The following is a 12,230-nucleotide window of genomic DNA, read 5'->3' on the forward strand; positions in this document are numbered from 1 at the left end:
TATTTCTTCACCTTTGTTGAATTAAATAGAGACAAAGCAAATGATCAAACAGCTTACGTTATTTTAATAAAACTTAGAAAACAATTCAGTTGGTGTTGAACTCTGCAAAATTGAAGTTTCTGTTACTCGAAGCAAGAACAAACACCAGTAGAAGAAAATAATGTCTGCTTGAGCAAATGTTAAAAGCACAGGCAGCATGGGGCACTAATGGGTTCATTATTCACTATTTAGAAATATTAAATTTCGCGAATATCAAAATTTCAGAACAGAAAATAATAAACAAATATGGGAAGATACACCAATCTGTTAATTTTCCCGCAGAATAGACGAAAATTTTCATCGTACCGTTCTCTGAGCCGAAACTCTTGGACCTTCCAAGTTAACAGAGTCATTTGAAAAGAGTGGCATTTTTTTAAGGAGCTATTAAAAGAATTATATTATATTTCAACTCTGAGTAAACATTGGCAAATTGTGTGGAGACCAAATTTCTATAAAGGAAGAAAAACGTATAAATATTTCCGGATGTTTCCTTTAAATATAGCCTTATGAAGCTATTAAAAAGTGAAACATGGATGGTGAACGCCAACTTTTCAATGGCGCCAAAAAAAAAAAAAAAAAGTGAATGTTATTTGAGGTGAGACTTCCTTTACTAGGTATACGCCCTAATGTAGACCAAGACACAAAATTCATATGAAGAACTGTTTCGTGCGGTGGTGCATCAGTGCAGTGAATTTAGTGAATATCCGGACCTGTAACTGTGGTAATGGATTTTGATATAGCGTAAATGCTGGCTGTAAATGCAACTTTTGGAGATTCAACTCGTTTATAGCGTTACTTTTTTTCACCTGACTCAGTCAACATGGAGGAAGGTCCAAGAGCTTGGACTCTTAGAACGGTACAAAAGCAATGAAAATTTTCGTCTATTTTGCGAGAAAATAAACAGATTTGCATTTCTTCCAATAGCAGATGTGCATCGATTAATACAAGTGACTTCGTAGGAAGAGCTGAAACTTCTGGACTATTTTGATAGCACTTACGTGTCAAACACGTATCGCCCTGTTAAAGCTCGGTCTGGGAATATTTGTTTGCGTAATGTACCCCGTTTATATCCCCCAGACAATTGGAACGTTCATCAGGCTACCTTTAGCAGCAATTCTAGGACAATTAATATTTGTGAATTGTGGAACTAGAAGTTTCATCATCTAGTAGGAATGTCCTACGCAACTATTTGGAAGCTTATTCATGAAATTCAACAAGTTGAAGCAACGGTTTCAGCTGTGCTTCATCAAGATGCTGTGGGGCAACCACCCAAACAGCAAACTAGAAGAGTGTTTCAGATATTTTAGAAACGGCTCTAGTCTTTGTGCTTAACGTATAACACTGGAACTAAATATTTCAAAAAAAAAAATCCTTGTTGTTTCCTATAGTAGAGTGAACATGTAAACCATTTATTGCATTAATACAAGTTATATTTTGTTTGCTAATTTTCTGTTCTGAAATTTTAATATTGCCAAAACTTATATTTGTAAATAGTGATATATAAATCCATTACTGGCCCATTTTGCCTGTGCTTTTAACATTTGCTGAAACTGACATTATGTTATTTTACTGCTGTTTGTTCTTGCTTCGAGTATCCGAAACTTTGATTTTCCAGAGTCGAACACTAACTGAATTGTTTTCCAACTTTGATTAAGACAAGGTCAGCTGTTTCGGTCGTTTACTTTGTCTCTACTTAGTTCAACAAAGATGAAAAAATGACCATGACAAAATTTCATGCATGCTAATATTTTGGTGACAAAATTACAAGTGACGAAATTACTATGTCGAAATTTCCGGTGACGAAATAACCTACATGCTAATATTTTGGTGACAAAATTACCGGTGACGAAAATTCCGGTGATGAAATTACCCAAGTCCGCTAACACCCAACCTTTCAATAAATAAATATTTAAATGATTTTTAACAACTAGATAAAAACTAAATGGCAAGATAAACTTTGAAATAAAAAAAAAGGTAGGTGGAAGCAGCGGGGAGGATTCCTTCAACTTACAAAAGCTGATGTAACAAGGATCAAACTATTTCTAAAGAATGGGGCTGGACAGCGGCGTAGCGAGCGTTACAAGATTGGGGGGGGGGGGGAGAAATGAAACTTGAAATTGCCAAGTCTTGATAAAAAAAAATGCCACACTTACCAACCCTGTGGAAAACTTTACAGCAACCTTATTTTCATATTCGTCCCATTTCATGCCCCATCTGAGATATGAATACGAATAACCCCCCGGTTTCGAGTCCAATTTCACAGCTCAATTCAGGATCATTATCATCACCCATGATGCACAACTGTTAATTTGACAACTCATGGTTATCATAGTTTAGGTAATCCCCGCCAGCCAATCCTTACGAGAAGTGCGCAGAGCTTTTTTTCTGTCCTTCAGTCTCCTCCCACTTCGATATCATGATTTCGCATTCTGATGAAAAGTATTAAATACCGGCAGGAAAAATACTAATATTTAACCTCCCTTTTAGGCGCCCCACCAGTCACGCGCCCGGGGCACGTGAATTGCTTTCTTCCCCATAGTTGCGGCTCTGTGAACTACGTAACATGCAATGGTTACGTAATGCTTTGACTTATAAATACGTACTATAAAGAAAGGAAGAAATTCAATTTTTGTTTAACTTTCCGAAAGAAGCAACTACGGGATTAAAAATAAGGCAGGAATGACAACTCATCTGTATGAAAATGAAGGGAAAGACACGCCGGTCTATGCTTTCACCCAGCAGACGTATTGTTTGGCCCTCCAGAATGTGACTTTTGGAATCATGCACTTAGGTTTACAAAATGACTCGACTCATCCATTATAGCTTCCCCCCATCGAACGCCTGAGAAACCTACTGTGGCCCCCCAGTGCCGTGCCATGGAAATCAGCGCCTGGGGCGAGAGTATACGACGGCAACCACATACAATATGAGTGAGGTCGAAATAGCAACCGCGAAGCGCCATCATGGTTTGCGCGAAGCGTAAGAAAATTTTCAAAACTAAACCTTGCTTTTCCTTGATTTTGAGCACTTTTTATTACTTTTTCCTTCCATTTTATACATGTGCGCATATATTTTCCTCGGGGCGAGAGTACACGATGGCGCCCCCGTACATATGAGTGAGATCGACATACCAACCGCGAAGCGCCACCATGGTTGACACGAGGCGTAATTAAATTTTCAGAAATAAACCCTGATTTTCCTTGATTTTGAGCAATTTTTGTTACTTCTTCCCTTCCATTTTATATATGTGCCCATATATTTTCCTAACATGAGTACCTAACATATAGGACACCTAACATATAGGACCACCTCCTAAAGCAGAAAGAGGATTTAAGTACATACTAGTAATATTCCTCTAATTTTTCATTTCTTTCTTTTTTCTTTCGTTCTCTTCTTTTTCTCTCCCAATTTTGCGCCCCCTTACTTCGGCGCCCGGGGCTGTCGCCCCGCTCTCCCCCTTATACAAGGCACTGGCTATACCATTCCCAAAACACACTTCTGTTCAGTTCTCCCTACTCGAAAAGCCCTGTGAATAGAAAGTCTTACTGCAAAACAGAATTGAAATAAAAAGTTTATACTAACCAGTCACTGCCTTGTTCTTGTTTTATTAATATCAATTCTTATTAGTCTCATTTATCTCCACAATATGCCTGTTGTGTTGTATACGCTCTTGTATCAAATGCTTTTGTTTCCAATATAACTGCCACAGAAAAGCCTCTTCTATCTGTCTTTGTTTTAATTTTGTACGCCACCTCTATTGTGCTTTTGTCAGTGGTACAATTTCTCGATTTTTTTATTGAAGATTCTTCAAAATGTTTAGGAATATCAAATGAACAAAAGTGAAGTGTGATCACATGCAACAAGTAAAGGAGCTTTAAACGAATATATCAATTTATTTCAAGATAGGAAACTACACAAAATTTATGCCAAATCTATAAAAGAACTGATAAGTTACAGCAACTGGGTATCTAAGAAAATGTTAAACCAAATAAGTCAATTGAACAAAACGGCATTCTTCAAGTTGCCAACTTGTCAAGAAATTGGTAACTTTGAGGGGGAAGGCTCCCCCTTACCCCCCTTAACGACGCCCTTGGGGCTGGAGGTAGTTGTATAAGCCTTGTTTTTCCTTTCTGGCCTATTTTGAGCTGTGGATAACAATAAAAATTGGTATCTCGTGAGGGGATAATTTATTCTATTTGTTACTACTATATTCTTCGTTAATTTTGTAAGAAAAAAAAAACGAAAGCTGCAACCATTAGTAAATCATATTTTCTTTAAATTGAATTTATCATTCAGTAGCCCACTTTTTAACCACCAAAGTCAACAGTCTAAAACATTGTATAACAAAAAAATCAATCAATTATTCAACTATCGGAACACTCCTTTACTCCCTTATTCTTTGTAAACTGCAGTTCCAAACAATAGGTTTATTTCGGAAGGTAAGAGGAAACCACACATCAAGCTCGTTCAGATTGTATTAAATCATCATTGTGTCTGTTTAGAAATTTAAATGTTTGCAATTTACATCGTAAAAAATTGAATATAACTTTTTCCCTGTCCTGTGTCCTCCTCCTTCGAAGTACGATTTATATAAATATTTAGTGATCTCAGATCACTAAGTACAATGATCTAAGATTGTACCAAAACTAGGCCAAGTGGATTGAGCTGCTTGGACGTAATATAGATAAATGTGAATTCTTAATCCTCTTCGGCGTGCCTCCCAGTCTGTTTCTTCTATGCTTTATTTTTATTTTTTTTTTACTTAACAACACAATGTTTATAGCACCTGCACTTAAAACCATGGCCTCAGATAGATCCATCTTGTTCAAGCAACTTGAGTAAACTGGAAAACGACCATGTGCTCAAACAACAGGCAAGAGGAAGAGCGAAAAATGACCGCTTCTTTTTCTTCTTCTTTTACGCGCCTATTTTTACGGTAGGTGTATGGGCCAACTTACGGACCGAAATTTACGACATCATTTTACGGACCGAAAATGCGCGCTGAAAATACGCTAGTGTATGTTGGCCTTAAGAAGTTGTTCTTCCCCATTCACATCACCAAAATGATCGAGAAAATCGAAGAAATCCTCTATGTATTCTTCTCTCGAATTCTAGACTTGAAAAAAAAATCTGGATTTTTACAAGTTTCAACGAATGTTTCACTGTGATTTTTTTCTTAACACACACACTTATCCAGAAAAAAAGACAAAAAGTAGTGTTGTAAGTTGAGGAAAATGTGTTACAGCTAGTTCCGTTTTCTCTCTCATTCTACGCGTGTTTCAAAGAAAAACTCTTATAAAGAGTGCGGGCGAAAGAGATTTTAACTTCTCACCTCTATTGAGAAACTCCCCAACTACTACTTTAGAATTTCAGATACGAAGGCAGCAGGGATGGGGAGAGAGAGAGAGAAAGAAAGGGAATCAGTAATTTAAAGAGTTTAAATTGCGTTCGTAAAACTTAGAGAAGATAACAGAATGGAAGGGATTTTCAGCATCGAAATAGCTTTTTTTTTGTATTAACATATCTTGTTATTTTCAAAGCAGATTTTACAGTCGATTGCCGTGTCTTTTTTTTTTTTTTTTTTCTATACTTCACAAAAGTTTAAAGACGTTCATTATTTTAAATATAAAGAGACAAGAGCAGTGAAAGGAGGTGAATGTCTTCTTCTTCTTTTATTAACGTAGTTTCAAATTGTCATCAATAAACATTAGTTTTAAAATAAGCATATCTGGAATTCACATTGAAGTCTGGGTTTACTATTTAGGATTAGATTTTCTTTATCAGTCTGTTATAGCCAGTGCAAGATTTACGTATAAGCTAAGCAAGCTATAGCTTCGGGCCCCACTCGCTTCTGGGCCCAAAATATTTAAAGAAAAATCAACAGATTGTAATGTAATTTCCAAATAACAAGAAAAAGCAAATACGACAAAACGCGCATACAATAATGATGTTTTGTGTTGTTCTGTACTAGGCTTTTATGAAGCAAGTAATAGGGTTCTATTTCTCACCCCAACTTGTAATGAGATCTCTATTATCCAGCCCCGCTTATGATGGAGCCCCCGTTTCCCAGCCCTGTTTGTAATGGGCCCATGTTGCCATTTAGATATTCATTAAGTTCATAAATTAGCATAATAGCATATATTCAAACCTAAAAAACAGCGACATTATGTCGTTGGAAAAGAAAGCTTGTTGTATAAAGGGTCAAGAGCCCCATTAAACGTAAATCCGGCACTGATTATACCCTTATCATTATATTCTGTCATCATTTGTACCGTACAATTATGACGAGTTGAGTTGATTTTGAGTTTAACGTCCCGCTTTGCAGCGAGGCTATATGAGACGTGGACCTACTGATTAACGTGAAATACAATTATAACGAATTACTACCAGAAATGCTGTCGTGACTCCGCGGTTAACTGTAATCAAGTGTAACAGAAGGAACAGGTTAATTCGGAATGGAAGAAAGTAGCTTTCTCCAAAAATTTGTTGTCAGTTTTCGAACAGAAATACCCAGATCAAAAGGAAAAGAAGAAACACAGGAAAAGGTAAGATCTGGCATCCATATTGATCTTGTTTTGCTTTCTGACGTTGGTTGTTTATTGTGTGTCTAGTATAATACGCGTACATTTTGTTTACGAACCGATAAGCAGTTCAAATGTCAACAATCTGCGCACCTGCTAAACTTCTTGCATCAGCATTTCCACGAATGGATTAGTAGCCGCTTCACGACAAAATGGCCACCCAGATATCATGTAACCTAACACCATGAGATTTTTCGTTTTGTAATATTCTTAACAGGTGAAGTTTCCGCTCAAGAACTTCAAGATCTGGATCAGTTTCAACTGTTGATCGAACTGCCGTTTCAGAGGTTAAATGCAAATGGAAAGTAAAATCCTGTCATATTTAACTCGGTGATCGAGAAAACTAATATCAAGTTTGCATGAACTTGCAAAGAATTGTGATTTTAAAAAGTAAAGAACTGTTCTTTTCTTCTAATTTTTGAAGAAAGTGACTTTCGTCACACCCTGTATTTTGAAATGATTGACTGTTGTTATTTTTGGTGTATTTTAGCATTTATGGTATTAGTCGAGTTACTTTCTACAGTAACATAACAACGATGTTACTCCCATTTTATGTTTGGGAGTAGTTCATGAATTATAATCCTCAGGTGAGTTTGTCACCTTTTGGTAATCTTGAAACGGAACAAACTTCTCGAGCACAGAAAAAAATGTATTTATGACTAAGAATGTAAATCAAAAAGACACGAATCAGAAAACTCATAGCGTTAACTTGTTTTCAGTTAGTTGGGCAGAAGTTTTCACTCATTTGGCAAACAGGCACAAAAAAAAAAAAAAACACCATTAACATTGATTTCACTGTGTAAACAAAAAAAAAATAGGAGTAGAACCATATCATATCTCCAAGGTCAGAGATACATGTCATAGGTTGAAATTTATAATTGCTACTCGAACATTCTTTAAGCGTTTTGGACAATTTGGCTTCCTACCATATATTTTCCTCTTAAGCATTATGCGAGATGCTGCAAATTTTCTTAAAATTCGGAAAGCTCCACCTAATTCACGACAAGTGGTAACCCTATCTCCAAGTAATCTCAGGAAAGCCGTAACATTACAACTCTACCATCAACCAATTCTACTTTCACTACCTTCTCTTTTAAGTGCTTATCAAGAATTATTCCTATACCATTATGACCACCCTTTTCATTACCTGAGTCAAACATTGTATATCTTTCGCTGTTTAACACCCTATTACCCTCCCATCTACCCCCACAAACTCCTGTCAAATCTAGATTACTTTGTTTCATTTCTTCTTTAAGATTTTCTAACTTCCCTCCCTTAACATGGTACGCACGTCCTATCTAAACTTGTTGCTCCTGCTTGTCAATCTTTCTTTACCTATCTTCCCCACATTGTTACTTTCTCTTCTTATAATCCTTCCCAAGACATCCCCTTTCCGGAGATCCGAATGGGAGGATTTTATCTCCAGAATTGTATTTTAAGCTGCGAAAAACTATTGTATATATGTTCTCTTTCTGCTGTCAGCAAAGTAGGGAAAACAGAGTGGTGCTTTCTCGTTGCCTTCCACTCTGAAGTATCAATACCTGGGACTAAAGTCCTAGTTGCTGTGTCAATTACAATGATTTTGGCCAATTTGGCTTCTCTCAAAACACTCTTCGTCTCGCTACTCCATTTAGACCAATTTGGTAGAGGTATCCTTTTTGGTAGTGAACTACCTCCGACATAGCTCTAAATTTCACTGTAGCAACAATCCTTCCGACCCGACACAAAACTGTCTCCGTAAAGGTGATGTTAATCGGAAAGAAGTTTGTGATATGTATTGAACTACAATACATACTAAGTAAGTACTTTGTTTACTGTAAATTTGACACTGATTTATGAAACTACATGATTAAATTATCTTTCTCAGTCATGACGCTGTAAAAGTGATAGAAAATTATTTCAGAAATGTCTATATTAGATTAATATATTGTAATTATCTAATGTAAACATAATCTAATGTACAGTATTTTTATTGAATATTTGAGTGTGTAAAACAAAGCCCATTTTTAATTACCTCTAAATTTATGTGAGTTAATTATATTAATACATATACATGAACTTAATAACTTTGAAAAACAAAAGAACAAGTAAGTACTATTTTAAGCAAAACTTATGAAAGTCTATAACCTGTAAGTTCAAGTCAGTAAATGAAAATGTTCATTCGCTGAATTGCCTCTGGAGCTGTCAAGATTTACGAGCTCATAAAACATCCTGCTTGAGTATTAGGCAGCCATATTCCCTAGTGAAACAATCTTATTAATATTTTGACGATATAGATAAATGCATACTTACCTATCATATACGTCATTTACTAAACACGATGTACTATTTTTTTTTTCGGGGCGAGGGATTTTAAAGTAATTTACTGTGCACAGCTTGTAACTATGCATTGGTTGTACGAAGCAGTTTTATTAAATGTGGTTATTCTGGGAGTCAAAGAGGAATAGGAGAGATTTGTTTATCATTTTTAGAATAAATTCATAATATATATATCAACCAAATCTATTCCTGTAATTATTTTTGCTTGGTTAATTTTAATTTATGACCAAAACAAATAATATAAACTACATTTCCATAAGCAGTATCTGAACTTGAAACATTATCACTATCTTACTATTTAACGTATATATTCAAGTGTAACTTATCACAAGAAAATATTGAATATTGTCTACAACCGATAGTGATTAACATGTAGAAATGTGGCAGTAACGATATCACAATGGTACAAGTAAATTCAACAAAATTTATTAGCGTTATAAGGGAGTGGCATACGGTAGATCCCATTTAAAAAAAAATGATGTGGGCATGGGTGTAAAACTAGATGCTCAGGGGTAAATTCATCTGTGTATTTTTTGAGAAAACACATTTTGGTGGAGTTTAAAAATATGCCTTTTATTTCATTAGCAATAATAATTTCTACTTTGTGTTCTGTTTCAATGCATTGTTTATTCATGCACTGTATATGCAAAAAAATAAAAACTGTGTAATGCATAAACTTTTTTTTTTTTTTTTTTTTTTTTTTTACTAGAGTTTGGTCCTTTGATAAGTGTCTATCTTTTAGTTTTGTAAATGTTTAAAACTATTGTCCATTGTTCATAAGTGAAAGAGATAAATAATCATATTTAGTTTCAACAAGTGAGTATTTAGTGAATCTTTTTGGTACATATTCTGTAAATACTTTTCATCCTTTGAGAGTATATTTTGGCTAAGTAATTCGATATCACAGATTACTTCTAGAAATTCCTTGATGATCCTAACTGGTGTTACTAAAATGTACGAAAAAATATATGCATCGTTGGAATAAAAATATTAGTATATAAGAAATATTTCGTTCTCTTCTATTTATAGTTTGAGTGGTTTTCAGTTCCTACTGTAGATCTCATTCTTATTTATTAAGTTAAATTGATTTAGATCTGGCAGTTCATGGAAGATGATAAATTGATCGATCTTTTTTTTTATCTTCGGCTTCATTTGTATATTATTGGATATTTGTCTGGTTTTATTGTTTTCGGGAAGTATTCTATGTTACCAACCTATCAATTACGAGTAATATGTACGTCAGTGTAAAGAGTATATGTCTCATCGTTAGGAGAAGATAATCAACAACAATCACAGTGTGGTAGTTAACAATGCATTTATATACATATAAAGTACATTAATATATGAAACAACTCCAGTAGAATAAAAAAAAAACTGTGAATTGTTATTGGCAAGTAGATTTTAACGCCATAAAATTCATTCTATTCGATTTTCTCAAAAATCACGCATGAGAAGTTACGTCCAAGCATAGACCTACCTACCAGCTTGTTGAAAAAAAAGGGGCCGTTGCCATAGAAACCACCGTTTCCATAACAACGAATCCCGTCACGGCTCGTCAATCTAAAACTGATTGAGGGAAGAAAGAATCTGCAACAAATGTGATGCACGGAATAAGTCGTGAGTGGGAACCCTTCACCCCTGGTGGGGATATTCATGAAGCTATCAGCTTATGTCTAATTATATTGGACTATATTACCCATTTCTTAATTTCGAACATACTAGGTTCGATCGAAACGAGAAAACTTTTTATCGGACTTCTAAAGAAAATAAAATAAAATAAATAAATACATGACCGTGTTTATTACCTATAGAATTCCCAGTCACGACCCCCTTTTCAGTTTTATTAAAAATAGAAGAAGAAGATGAAGAAAGGAAGAGGAAGATAGAAGAGGAAAGAGGTAAAGTAAGAAGGTGATAAAGAGGAAACTGTTACTGGATATTTTGAGAAAATATGGTAAAGGAAAGTGAATAATTATCGAATTGGGATCATTTCCAATAGCTATTGGGTGAATATTTGGTATTAAGGTGATCAAAGGTAGACACATGTTAACCCATACATCCCCGATCTAGATCCATTTGACCCCAACTACCGAATTATCCCAATCTAGCTCTGAGATAGATGAGAAAGTTTAATTTTACCGTTTATTCAATATTTCCAGAAGTTCTAGACTAATATCCAATATTTGAAAAATGAACGACGAAGTTGATGGCATGTTAGAAACGACCACAGAGGGAAAGAAAAAAAAAATCAGAGTATCACATATTTGTCGAAGATTTTGACTTTCACAGTTCTCCCATGATGATCATTTGTTCAGGCTACTTCGGTACTTTTTACTTCCTTCATAGAGCCAACTTAAATTAAGTTAGTATTAACATTCAATGACTTTAATTGCCAACTACCATTAATTATAATAAGTCACACATATATGTCAAAATAATTGGTGCACTTAATACTAAACCTACATTTCACTCACACACACATTCATACAGGACAATGTATACTTCGGGTTGTATTTAGTTGAATTAAACTAACCTAACTACATTTCTATAGACATTTATTACATTTCAATAAAAGAAAACTTAGTTTGACATAACAGGAAGAATTTAATACAAGAAAAGAATGTTTCATAAGCATGCACAGAAATCCGCTACTTTCAACAAGATCAAATAACACATTTCTCTTTCTAGATATATTAAAAGTTGGATTACATAAAAAAAAATTCGACAAAAGACGAAAGACAAAAATAAAGGAAAAAAAAGGAAATTCAAAGGTCAATATATTTAAGATTCAGTGCAATGAATACATATCATTGCGGGCAAAAGAAAGAAAAAAAATATAATTGGTTAATCATTCTTTAAAAAAAAAACACTTTAGTAACATTTTATTGAGTCTCTGTCCCAAGAGGAGACATTTCGACAATTTTATGAGTCTTTGTTCTCACGTCGATAATAACTCCTTTTTCAACTCTCTTTACGCACTGTGATTTGTGTCCATGAGAGTATTTAATCGTTTTTTGTTTTAACTATAGACAAATAGTTGCTTCATATCACATATATATTTATATTTCTCATTTCGTCACTTGACGCACTTGATATAAAATTTCAAAGTTTATCAAGATTTAAAATATCGAGTCCAGTCCCAGACATTGGGAACATATTTTCATATTCCTGTATTCACATTACTAAATTATTAACCAAAATTTCAGTTCGTTGAATTTAAGATCACTATTTTTTTTTTCTAGTATAGATCGTGTAGTCAAAAGATTCTAGTCACTGAATAGTTAGGTTTCC

The sequence above is a fragment of the Thermobia domestica genome, chromosome 9, assembly GCF_964235325.1.
Source record: "Thermobia domestica chromosome 9, izTheDome1.hap1.1, whole genome shotgun sequence".
Taxonomy (NCBI): Eukaryota; Metazoa; Arthropoda; class Insecta; order Zygentoma; family Lepismatidae; genus Thermobia; species Thermobia domestica.